The sequence below is a fragment of the Globicephala melas genome, chromosome X (genome assembly GCF_963455315.2).
Source record: "Globicephala melas chromosome X, mGloMel1.2, whole genome shotgun sequence".
NCBI lineage: Eukaryota > Metazoa > Chordata > Mammalia > Artiodactyla > Delphinidae > Globicephala > Globicephala melas.
In genome coordinates this window covers 25246224-25259190 of record NC_083335.1, presented here as the reverse complement: position 1 = coordinate 25259190, position 12967 = coordinate 25246224, and the positions used below count along the sequence as shown (strand labels likewise).

Sequence of the window (12967 nt, the reverse complement as noted above, 5' to 3'; positions counted from 1 at the left end):
TTTATTTTTGTGTACAGTGTGAGGGTGTGTTCTAACTTCATTGACTTACATGTGGCTGTCCAGCTTTCCCAACACCATTTGCTGAAGAGACTGTCTTTTCTCCATTGTATATTCTTGCCTCCTTTGTTGAAGACTGACTGTAGGTTCGTGAGTTTATTTCTGGACTCTCTCTTCTATTCCATTGATCCATATGTCTGTTTTTGTGCCAGTACCATTCTGTTTTGATTACTGTAGCTTTGTAGTATTGTCTGAAGTTTGGGAGGGTTATGGCACCTACTTCGTTCTTTTTCCTCAGGATTGATTGGCAATTCTGCGTCTTTCATGGTACCATATAAGTTTTAAGGTTGTTTGTTCTAGTTCTGTGAAAAATGTCATGGGTATTTTGATAGGGATTGCATTAAATCTGTAGATTGCTTTTGGTAGTAATACCATTTTGACAATATTAATTCTTCTAATCCAAAAGTATTGGATATCTTTCCATTTCTTTGAATCACCTTCAGTTTCCTTCCTCAGTGTTTTATAATTCTCAGCATATAAGTCTTTCCCCTCCTTGGTCAGGTTTATTCCTAAGTATCTTTTTTTTTTTTTGATGAGATTTTAGAAGGGATTTTTTTTTGTTTTGTTTTGTTTCTTTGTTGTTGTTTTTTTTTTGTGGTACATGGGCCTCTCACTGTTGTGGCCTCTCCCGTTGCAGAGCATAGGCTCCGGACGCGCAGGCTCAGCGGCCATGGCTCACAGGCCCAGCCGCTCTGCGTCATGTGGGATCTTCCCGGTCCAGGGCACGAACCCATGTCCCCTGCATCAGCAGGCGGACTCTCAACCACTGCGCCACCAGGGAAGCTCCGGGATTTTTTTTTTTTTACTTTTCCTTTCTGATATTTTATTGTTAGTGTAAAGAAACAACAGATTACTGTATTTTAATCTTGTATCCTGCTACCTTGCTGAATTTGTTTATCAGTTCTAGTAGTTTTGTGTGGAGTCTTTGAGGTTTTCTATATATTGTATAATGTTATCTGCATATAATGGCAATTTTATCTCTTCTCTTCCTATTTGGATACCTTTTATTTCTTTTTCTTGTCTGATTGCTGTAGCTAGGACTTCCAATACTATGTTGAGTAGAAGTAGTGAGAATGGGCATCCTTGTTTCCAGATTTTACTGTGAAGCCTTTCAGATTTTCACTGTTGAGTTTTACGTTGGCTGTTAGTTTATCATAAATAGCTTTTATTATGTTGAGATATGTTCCCTCTATACCCACTTTGTTAAGAGTTTTTATCATGAATGGATGTCTAATTATATTGAAGGCTTTTTCTGCATCTATTGAAATAATTATGTGGTTTTTGTCTTTTCTTTTGTTGATGTGGTATATCACATTAATTGTTTTGCATATGTTGAACCATACTTGTGACCATGGGATGAATCCAACTTGATTGTGGTGTATGATCTTTTTTTATGTGTTGTTGCATTCAGTTTGCTAATATTTTGTTGAGAACTTTTGTATCTATATTCATCAAAGATATTGCCCTGTAGTTTTCTTTTTAGGTAGTGTCTTTGTCTGGTTTTGGTATCAGGGTGATGGTGGCTTCATAGAATGACTTTGGGAGTGTTCCTTCCTATTCAATCTTTAGGAGGAATTTGAGAAGGATCAGTATAAGTTCTTTGTATGTTTGATAGAATTCCCTAGTGAAGCCATCTTGTTCTGGACTTCTGTTTGCAGGGAGTTTTTCTTATTACAGATTCTATTTCACTTCTAGTGATTGATCTGTTCAAATTATCTATTTCTTCTTGATTCACTTTTGGTGGGCTGTATGTCTCTAGAAACTTGTCCATTTCTTCTAGGTTGTCCAATGTTGGCATATAATTGTTCATAGTATTCTCTTATGGTTTTTTGTAATATTTCTGTGGTATCAGTTGTTATTTCTCCTCTTTCATTTCTTATTTTGTTTATTTGGGTCCTTTATCTTTTCTTCTTGGTGAGCCTGGACAGAGGTTTGTCAATTTTGTTTACCCTTTCAAGGAACTAGATCTTGATTTTATTGATATTTTTCTATTTTTTCAATCTCTATTTCATTTCTTTCCTCTCTGATATTTATCATTTCTTTCCTTTTGGTGACTTTAGGTTTTGTTTGTTCTTTTTCTAACTTTTTGGGGTGGTAGGCTAGGTTGTTTATTTGAGATTTTTCTTGTTTTTTTTTGAGGAAGGCCTGTATCACTATGGACTTCCCTCTTAGGAATGCTATTGCTGCATCCCATAGATTTTGTATGGTTGTGTTTTCATTGTCATTTGTCTCAAGGTATTTTTTAATTTCCTCTTTGATTTCATCGTTGCCCCATTGGTTTTTTAGTAGCATGTTGTTTAGTCTCCATGTAATCATTTTTTTCTTGTTTCTCTTTCTGTGGTTGAATTCTAGTTTCATGACATTGTGGTCAGAAAAGATGCTTAAATTGACTTCTTTCCTCTTAAATTTGTTGAGGTTTGTTTTGTACGTAGGCAGTCCTAGAGACTGTTCCATGTGCACTTGAAAAGAATGTGTATTCTAGTTTTTTTTGGATGTGATGTACTAAAAATATCAATTAAGTCTAACTGTTCTATTGTATCATTTAGGGTATCTGTTGCCTTCTTTTTTTTTTTTTTTTTCTTTTTGCGGTACACAGGCCTCTCACTGTTGTGGCCTCTCCCGTTGCGGAGCAACAGGCTCCGGACACACAGGCTCAGCGGCCATGGCTCATAGGCACAGCCATTCCAGGCATGTGGGATCTTCCCAGACCGGGGCATGAACCCATGCCCCTTGCATCAGCAGGCGGACTCTCAACAACTGCACCACCAGGGAAGCCCCTGTTGCCTTCTTGATTTTTTGTCTGGAAGATCTGTCCATTGATGTGAGTGGGTTTTTAAAGTCTCCTACTATTTTTGTTTTCCTGTTAATTTCTCCCTTTATGTCTGTTAGTATTTGTTTTATGTATTTAGGTGCTACTATACTGGGTGCATATATGTTAATGAATATAATATCCTTTTCTTGTATTTATCCTTGTATCATTATATAGTGTCCTTCTTTATCTTTCTTTATGGCCTTTTAAAGTCTATTTTTTCTGGTATGTCTATTGCTACCCTGATTTCTTCATAGTTTCTAGTTCCATTTTTACAGTCATCTGCATTTCTATTGGTAGCTTTTCTTAATTCCTTCAGTATTTTCATTACCTCCTTTTTGAATTTGAGGTCTAGTAGATTGGAGAGGTTTGTTTCATTGTTTGTACTTTCAGGGTAATCCTCTTGATCTCTTAATTGGAAGTGGTTCCTCTGCTTCTTAGTTTTACTTATATTTCTCTGACTCTATGAGTTTAGGAGAAACAGTTATCTACTATGGTCTAGGAGGGTTCTTATGTGGGAGCATCCCCATGTAGCCTGCGTGAATCTCATATTTTTGGTGCAAGGCCTGTATTTAGTATGGATGCTTGCCACATTTTCTCTCAGTGTGTGTAGGCTGTTATCCCTTTTGTAGGGGGTGTGACTGGTGTGGTGACCAGAGCCTGCACTGGTTGTTGAGCAGGCCTCCTCTTTGCTCTGTGGTTGTCACAGCCCTGTTGGGTGCAGGGTCTGCTCCCCAGTTGTTGGAGTAGATGCCCCCAGACCTGTTTCTGAACTGTGGTGTGAGGTAGGAGGAACTGGAGCACTCCCACTGGGAGAGGAGCCACTGAGTATTCCTCCACAGGAGCTGTCCACTAGGAAGTGCACTCTGTGGTATCACCTGTCACCTGTTGTGCAAGCTCACCAACTACACTGTTTTGGCACTGCCCTCAGCACTGCCTCAACCTTGGAAATTCAGGCAGTTGGCCCAGGTGTCCCGCAGGTGCTCTGTTCACAAAGTGCTTAGCGCATATCTGTTGGCACAGAACCACTGAGGTCAGGCACTGGGACCACCATAGTCCCACACTTGGACCTGCCCTCGGAGCTACCAAGTCAGCCCAGACCCCAGCCCTACCTCTACATGTGTGCACTTGCAGAGCCTATAGCTTGCTATCACCAGACCTGCCCCAGCCATGGGAGCACCAGTAATCGGCTCAGATGTCCTGCAGGCAGTGAGTTTACAAAGCCACCTGTGGTGCATAAATCCGCTGATGACACAGTGACTGCTTCTGAAGTGTTGGGGCTCCTGGGGATTGGCTTGGATTTCAGCCCCACCTCTGCATGTGGGCAACCTGCAGGTGCTTATGTGCTCCCAGAACTCCACACCCACTGTAAGTATGCTGAAAATGAGGATGCACCAGTAGGCCCCACCCTTCCAGCATGCATGTTAACAATGGGGCTTCAGTGGCAGACCTGGGCTCCTTCCTGTGCACACCCCAGGTTGCAGCTTAGACCACAGTCCAGCTCCTTCAGGCTCTCTCCACACAGCCAACCCCTGTCCTTTCTCTGGGTACGCTGAAGCCAGAGTTTCAGCACCCAGCCCCCACGCACACCAGAAGTGCATCTTGGGTTGGGGAGTGCAAGGAAGTGGCATGGACCCTCTGTGCTGGTCTTTCTCTGTTTTGCCTGCTGCAAGCTGGCTGCTGCACTCTCCTCTGAGCCTCAGAAGCTCCCTTTCTGTCCTGGCTGATCTCCCCACCAGTGATGGGGCTTCCCAGGGTGAGGGAACCTTTCCTCTTTCACAGCTCCCTTCCAGAGGTGCAGGTCCCATCCAAATTCCTTTTTGTTGTTGTTGTTTTGTCCTACTTTGTTACGTGGTGATCTTCCTTGCGGTTTTGTTTTTATGAGATCTTCTGCCAGTGTTCAGCAGGTATTCTGTGAGAGTTGTTCCACGTGTAGATGTACTTTTGATGTATTTGTGGGAGGAGGTGAGCTTCATGTCCTTCTATTCTGCCACCTTGATCTGGCCCCTTATTTTTTAAACTGTTAAAGCAAGTTATTCAACCCTTGTATTTTCTTTCAGGAATGGCTTGGGTATTCTTGATCCTTTCTGTTTCCATACAAGATTTAAAAATCAGTTGTGAAGTCCCACAGTATAATCTGTGGGTTTTTTTATTGGAGTTCTATTGAATCTAAAATTGATGTGGGGGTAATGGACATATTTAAAATACTAAGTCCATAAATTCATTAACATGATATATCTCTACATTCAGGAAATCTTTAATATCTCCTATTAAAATTTTATAATTGTCTCCAAAGACAATTGCAATACTGTGATACATTTGTTCTTACTTCATGATTTTGACAGTATTGTGAATGGTATACTTTATTTTTTGTGTGTGTTACTGGCATGTTGAAATACAATTGATATTTTTTAAAGTTAATGTTTTATATAGCCAACAAACCTACTAAACTGCCTTATCTTTTAGCTGCCTTATTAATACTAAAATATTTATCAGTTGATTCTTTTAGATATTTTTACATATGCCATTGTGGTAGGCAAAAATATGGCCCCTCCCTGCAAAAACTCCACATGCTAATTCACAGACCCAATCTCCTAGGACCCTGTGAATATGATGAGATTATCCTGAATGGTTCATTTCGTCCAAATGTAATCACCTGAGCCCTTAAAAGTGAAGAGAAAGGCTTAAGAAGAAGTAAGAGAGATCTAAGGAATGGTAAGGATTTAGCACACTGCAATTGTCTTGAAGAAGAAGGGATTCCTATGTCATAAGAATAACATGTTCCTACAACCACAAGGAATTGAATTCTTTTAACGCAGGTGAGCTTGGCAGAGGAGCCTGAGCCTCAGATAAGAACTGAAACTCTGGTCAATATTTTTATTTTAGCTGGGTGGGACAATAAGCAGAGTATCTAGCCATGTTTTCCTTTATGAATTTTATAATTTTAGCTATTACATTTTGGTCCTTGATTTATTTTGAGTTAAGTTTTGTATGTCGTGGAGTGTAGGGTTCCAACTTCATTCTTTTGCATGTGAATATCCTATTTTCCCAGCACCATTTGTTGAAGACTGTACTTCCCCCATTGAATGGTTATGGCTCCCTTCCTCTTTCTAATTTTTAATAGGTTTTTTTCTGCCTTAATGTTCTTGTTACCACCTCTGGTATAACGTTGAGTAGCATGGGAAACTTTTCAAACTTTCACTATTATGTATGAGATTGGTTGTAGTTGTCATTGTTGTTCTTGGGGGAGGTTGTAAATACTTTTTTTTTTTTTGCGGTACGTGGGCTTCTCACTGCCGTGGCCTCTCCCGTTGCGGAGCAAGGCTCTGGACGCACAGGCTCAGCAGCCATGGCTCACGGGCCCAGCCGCTCCGCGGCATGTGGGATCCTCCCAGACCAGGGCACGAACCCGCGTCCCCTGCATCGGCAGGCAGACTCTCAACCACTGCGCCACCAGGGAAGCCCCAACATAAACTAATATTGGACTTTATCAGATGCTTTTTCTGGATATTTTGAAATTATCATGTGATGTTTCTTGTTTAATTACCTAATGCAAAGCTTCATACTACTGAATTACCTAATATTAAACTCACCTTATGTTTCTCTGATAAACTTAATACAGTAATGTTGTAATATACTTTTTATAACGTACTTTTTATATTTGATTTGCATTTTGTTTAGGATTTTGAAGCTTACAAGAATGACTGATCTGTAAGCTTTGTTTCATTACAATACTATTGATAGGTTTTTGATCAAGATCATTTAGCTTAATAAAAAGTGTTGATGTGGGTACACTCTTCTGCTTTCTAGAAGAGTTTCTCTAATATTATAATTGTTTTTTTTGTGAACATTCAGTATATTTTCTCAGTGGGAAGATACATTATTAATATAATTTCTTTTTTAATATTTATACTACTGACATATTCAGATTTTCAATTTTTTTATCAATTTCATTGTTATATTATCTTCTGAACCTATTTCATTTAACTTTACAATTATATTATCATAAAGTTAACATTCTCTTTTTAAGTTTTAATGTCTATAACCATCTTTAATTTTGTTAATTTTAATTTTGTTTAATATTATTTATTTTCATTCCTGATATTCATTAATTGTGCCTGCTTTATTTTCTTACTTTCTCACTCAGTCTTGCCTAGAGGATAAATTTTATTGATCTTTTCAAAGAACCAACTTTTCTTACTGTATCAACTTTGTTTCTGTTTTATTCATTTCTGTTCTGTATTTATCTCAACAAAATACTAGCAAACAGAATCCAACAGCATATTAAAGGGATCATACACCATGATCAGTGGGGTTTATCCCAGGAATGCAATGTTTCTTCAATATACGCAAATCAATCAATGTGATACACCATATTAACAAATTGAAAGATAAAAACGATATGATAATCTCAATAGATGCAGAGAAAGCTTTCGACAAAATTCAACACCCATTTATGATAAAACCCCTCCAGAATGTAGGCATAGGGGGAACTTACCTCAACATAATAAAGGCCACATATGACAAACCCACAGCCAAAATCATTCTCAATGGTGAAAAACTAAAACCATTTCCTCTAAGATCAGGAACAAGACAAGGTTGCCCACTCTCACCACTCTTATTCAACATAGTTTTGGAAGTTTTAGCCACAGCAATCAGAGAAGAAAAGGAAATAAAAGGAATCCAAATCGGAAAAGAAGAAGTAAAGCTGTCACTGTTTGCAGATGACATGATACTATACATAGAGAATCCTAAAGCTGCTACCAGAAAACTACTGGAGCTAATCAATGAATTTGGTAAAGTAGCAGGATGCAAAATTAATGCACAGAAAACTTTTGCATTCCTATACACTTACGATGAAAAATCTGACAGAGATATTAAGGAAACCCTCCCATTTACCATTGCAACAGAAAGAATTGAATACCTAGTAATAAACCTACCTAAGGAGACAAAACACCTGTATGCAGAAAACTGTGACACTGATGAAAGAAATTAAAGATGATACCAACAGATGGAGAGATATACCATGTTCTTGGATTGGAAGAAGGAACATTGTGAAAATGACTATACTACCCAAAGCAATCTACATATTCAGTGCAATCCCTGTCAGACTACCAATGACATTTCTCACAGAACTAGAACAAAAAATTTCACAATTTGTATGGAAATACAGAAGACCCCAAATAGCCAAAGCAATCTTGAGAATGAAGAACGGAGCAGGAGGAATCAGGCTCCCTGACTTCAGACTATACTACAGAGCTACATTAATTGAGGCAGTATGTTACTGGCACAAAAGCAGAAATATAGATCAATGGAACAGGATAGAAAGCCCAGAGATAAACCCATGCACATATGGTTACCTTATTTTTGATAAAGGAGGCAAGAATATACAATGGAGAAAAGAAAGCCTCTTCAGTAAGTGTTGCTGGGGAAACTGGACAGGTACAGGTAAAAGAATGAAATTAGAACACTCCCTAACACTACACACAAAAATAAACTCAAAATGGATTAAAGACCTAAATGTAAGGCCAGACATTATACAAGTCTTAGAGGAAAACATAGGTAGAACAGTCTATGACATAAATCACAGCAAGATCCTTTTTGACCCACCCGCTATAGAAATGGAAATAAAAACAAAAATAAACCAATGGAACCTAATGAAACTTAAAAGCTTTTGCACAGCAAAGCAAACTATACACAAGACATAAAGACAACCCTCAGAATGGGAGAAAATATTTGCATATGAAGCAACTGACAAAGGATTAATTTCCAAAACGTACAAGCAGCTCATGCAGCTCAATATTAAAAAAACAAACAACCGAATCCAAAAATGGGCAGAAGACCTAAATAGACATTTCTCTAACGAAGATATACAGATTGCCAACAAATAGATGAAACAATGCTCAACATCACTAATCATTAGAGAAATGAAACTCAAAACTACAATGAGGTATCACCTCACATCTGTCAGAATGGCCATCATCAAAATATCTACAAACAATAAATGCTGGAGAGGATGTGGAGAAAAGGGAACCCTCTTGCACTGTTGGTGGGAATATATAATTGATACAGCCACTATGGAGAACTGTATGGAGGTTCCTTAAAAACCTAAAAATAGAACTACCATATGACCCAGCAAACCTACTACTGAGCATATACCCTGAGAAAACCATAATTCAACAAGTCATGTACCACAGTGTTCATTGCAGCACTATTTACAATAGCCAGGACATGGAAGCAACTTAAGTGCCCATCAACAGATGAATGGATAAAGAAGATGTGGCACATATATACAATGGAATATTACTCAGCCATAAAAAGAAACGAAATTGAGTTATTTGTAGTGCAGTGGATGGATCTGGAGACTGTCATACAGAGTGAATTAAGTCAGAAAGAGAAAAACAAACACCATATGCTAACACATACATATGGAATCTAAAAAGAAAAAACGGTTCTGAAGAAACTAGGGGCAGGACAGGAATAAAGACGCAGATGTAGACAATGGGCTTGAGGACACGGGGAGGGGGAAGGGTAAGCTGGGATGAAGTGAGAGAGTGGCATGGACATATATACTGTACCAAATGTAAAATAGATAGCTAGTGGGAAGCAGCCACATGGCACAGGGAGATTAGCTCGTTGCTTTGTGTCCACCTAGAGGGGTGGGATAGGGAGGGTGGGAGGGAGATGCAAGAGCGAGGACAAATGGGGATAAATGTATATGTATTGCTGATTCACTTTGTTATACAGTAGAAACTAACACACCATTGTAAATCAATTATATCAATAATCAATTTTGTACATTCTATACAAAAAAGAATGTATATTCTGCTGCTGTTACAAACAGTAATGTATACATGGCCATATGCATATGTTAATTTTGTTTTTCACATCTTCTCTAGCCTTATTTTCTGTATGTTCTGTCATTTACTGACAAAATTCTTTGTCTAGGTATGACTTTTATAACATCAAAATAAATCTCCCACAGAACTATGGAGATATTGCTCTGTTCTCTAGTCTGATTCTTGTTTTGTTTTAGGGATTGCTTTTATATTTTCTTTCTGAAGTTAAAAAAAATTGAATATTTGTGGTTCAGAAGTTTCACCCAATTGTTTCAGATTTTTAAACTTAAAAAATATTCCCTTTTGGACTTTCCATAATGACACTTAGTTCATTCTTCTATTCAGAGTTATTTTACACTATTTATTTCCCTCCTACTCTTCATTGTCTATAGTCTATTTATTTTGATCCCTGTTAAAAGGATATTGGAACTATTGCACCCATTTTATGTATCTCACTTATTTTTCTTCTCATCTTTTTATACATTTTCACTGCACTCCTGGAAAATACCTGAATTTAATCTTATGTTTATTAATTACATCTTCAGCTTGGGTCATTCTGTTATTTAGCCAAAATATTAACTTTTAATTTCAATAAAGTTCATGGACATTAAAAATGGCTGCCTCTGAGAGCTTTGAGAAAGTATAGCATTATAAAAAGTAGAGGATGAGGATGCAGCAATGAGGGTGCAACTTCAATGTTAGAATTAATAGGAAAATATAAATTATAAGATTACATAATGTGTTCACTTTGCAGAATTTTAATGCTTTCAGTTACATCATGTTGGTTTTCTTCACTAGTTGATTCTTGATTGTATATCCATATTTACATATAATGGTTAAGATTGATTCAAATTGGCCACTTTCTTTAGGCATAAATAATTCACCTTTTCTCTTTTCATGAATGCAGGTTTGAATTAACAGGTTACCCTTGGCTTGGATAGTTGTTGAGGGGCATATTGTAGTTACTAGGATTCCTTTAGAGTTTAGTTTTTCCTGGGGTTCTGAATTTAGGGAATCTGTGTCCTTTGTGATGGTTGACAGGAAATTAAAGCACTCTGCTTATTCCTATATAATTTGTCGTATTTTAGAGTACCCTACTTGTGTTTTTATCCTGTGGTCAAAACACTGAAAACAGCCACTTTAAGAAAGAGGGAATGAAATTTGTTTACTGACCTTTAATTACATGGGAAAAGTACCCATGTTCCTTTCAATTCCTGTTGTTATTGTTCTTATAGTTATACACAGTTTCTGCTCAGAGTAATATTTGTGGGGCCCTCTCTTTCTCTCAGTGAGACTGAAAGTTCTTCAGCTCTTTTTGTTTTCATTATTAATCTGTTCTGTCTTTTTTATAATTTTAAAAGTTTCTTTTTTTGTCTGCTGGAGATGTACTTTCTTTCATAGTGTTATTATTCTTCTGTTTTAATAAAATTTTGAGAAGGTGGTAGGGTGAATATATGTATTATGTTTTCAAATTGAACTATATTTTCTATTTACTAATGAATATTTTAAATTCAAAGGCCAACTGAACTCATTGTAACAAGTGGAATAATACAAAAATGCATAAATTAAATGTTAAACTCCCTGCTCACATAGAAAGCACTGATAGACTAGGCTTGACTGCTATCCTTTGTAAGTCCTGCTTACAAGGTTGGTCTTCACTAACATCTGAGAACTTGGATTTAGGGAAGGTTCCCATCATTCTAACTGGTAGGAGTGGCTCACTGTGCCTACACTATTTATATGAATAATGTGGCTTATCCTGCCTTCCTTCTGCGAGTATGCAGTTTTGACACATGATAGGCAGACAGTGCCTAATATGATCAGCCCTCAATAAAATTCTGGGAACTAGGTCTCTAATGAGCTTATTTATAGACAAAATTTCATTTGTATTTTCACAACTCATTGCTAGGAGATTTAAGCATGTTTTGTGTGACCCCAAAGGGAGAGGGCTTGTGCCTGGTTTTCTCTGGACTTTGTCCCCTTTGACTTTTCCCTTTGCTAATTTTGCTTTATATTCTTTCACTGTAAAAAAAACATAGTGATGGGTGACATTATATACTAAGACCTCTTAGTCCTCCTAGCAAGTCATCAAACTGTGAGTGGTCTTGGGGACCTCTGACACACTGCTCTAATTTATTACTACCCTCTTGATTCATGTATGTTGAGCCATACTTGCATCCCAGGGATAGATCCCACTTGGCCATAGTGTATAATCCTTTTAATGTACAGTTGAATTTGGTTTGATAATGTTTTATTGAGGATATTTGCATTTATGTTTATCCAGGATATGAGCCTGTGCTTTTCTTTTCTTTAGTGTCTTTGTATAGCTTTGCTATCACTGTGATGCTGGCCTTCTTAAATGTTTCTATATGTCCCCCCTTTTGTTTTTTGGAAGAGTTTAAGAATGTTTGATAGAATTTACCCATGAAGTCCTCTGGTCCTGGGCTTTTCTTTGTTGGGAGGTTTTTGACTACTGATTCAATCTCCTTATTTGTTATTGGTCTGTTTAGGCTTCCTATTTCTTCTTGATTCTGCTTTAGTAGGTTGTATGTTTCTAGAAGTTTATTTTTTCCCAGGTTATCCAATTAGTTGATATATAATTGTTTATAATAGTCCCTTAAGATAATCTTTATTTCTGAAACATTCATTAGAATGTCTCTTATTTGTTTCTGATATTTTAAGTCTTCTCTCTTTTCTTCTCTTTTTTTCTTGTGCAGGGGAAGCCATGGTGGAGGGGATTCCTCTTGACACTGAGTTGTACTGGCAAGGGGGATGGAATGATGCAGGTAAAATCTTTCTACTATTTTTATGCTGTAAATGAATATCTGAGTATGTGATTCTTGCATTACCATCTGTAGAAGCTGTTCCACTATCTCTTAATTTTCAATGCAGCAGATTAAAATTTGAGATTACATTGATACCTGAAATTTCTATACTGAAAGGTATATGCTAGTCTTTTCTGATTCGTATGTTTACCTCTCTTTTCCAACAGTGGTAAAAATGGCTCTCATTATTTATGCATTTACTTAAGCAAGTATACACAGAGGTATACTTTCAGATTTGCAAATGGTCCAGTGGCCATGGCTCACGGGCCCAGCTGCTCCGCGGCATGTGGGATCTTCCCGGACTGGGGCATGAACCCGTGTCCCCTGCATTGGCAGGTGTACTCTCAACCACTGCGCCACCAGGGAAGCCCCATTAGGTTGTCTTTTTATTGATGGTTTCTTTTGCTGTGCAAAACTTTGAAGTTTAATTAGGTCCC

The 12967-nt window shown here is 37.6% G+C and overlaps 1 long non-coding RNA gene across 1 annotated transcript in view; it reads left to right on the top strand.

Moving 5' to 3' along the window:
* Positions 1 to 12481, top strand: part of LOC132594419 (uncharacterized) — a 283860-nt gene extending 271379 nt beyond the window's left edge. The window contains exon 3 of the long non-coding RNA XR_009560589.1: positions 12423 to 12481. This is a non-coding gene — a long non-coding RNA (uncharacterized lncRNA). The remainder of the gene's footprint in view (positions 1 to 12422) is intronic.
* The last annotated feature ends 486 nt before the right edge of the window (positions 12482 to 12967 follow it).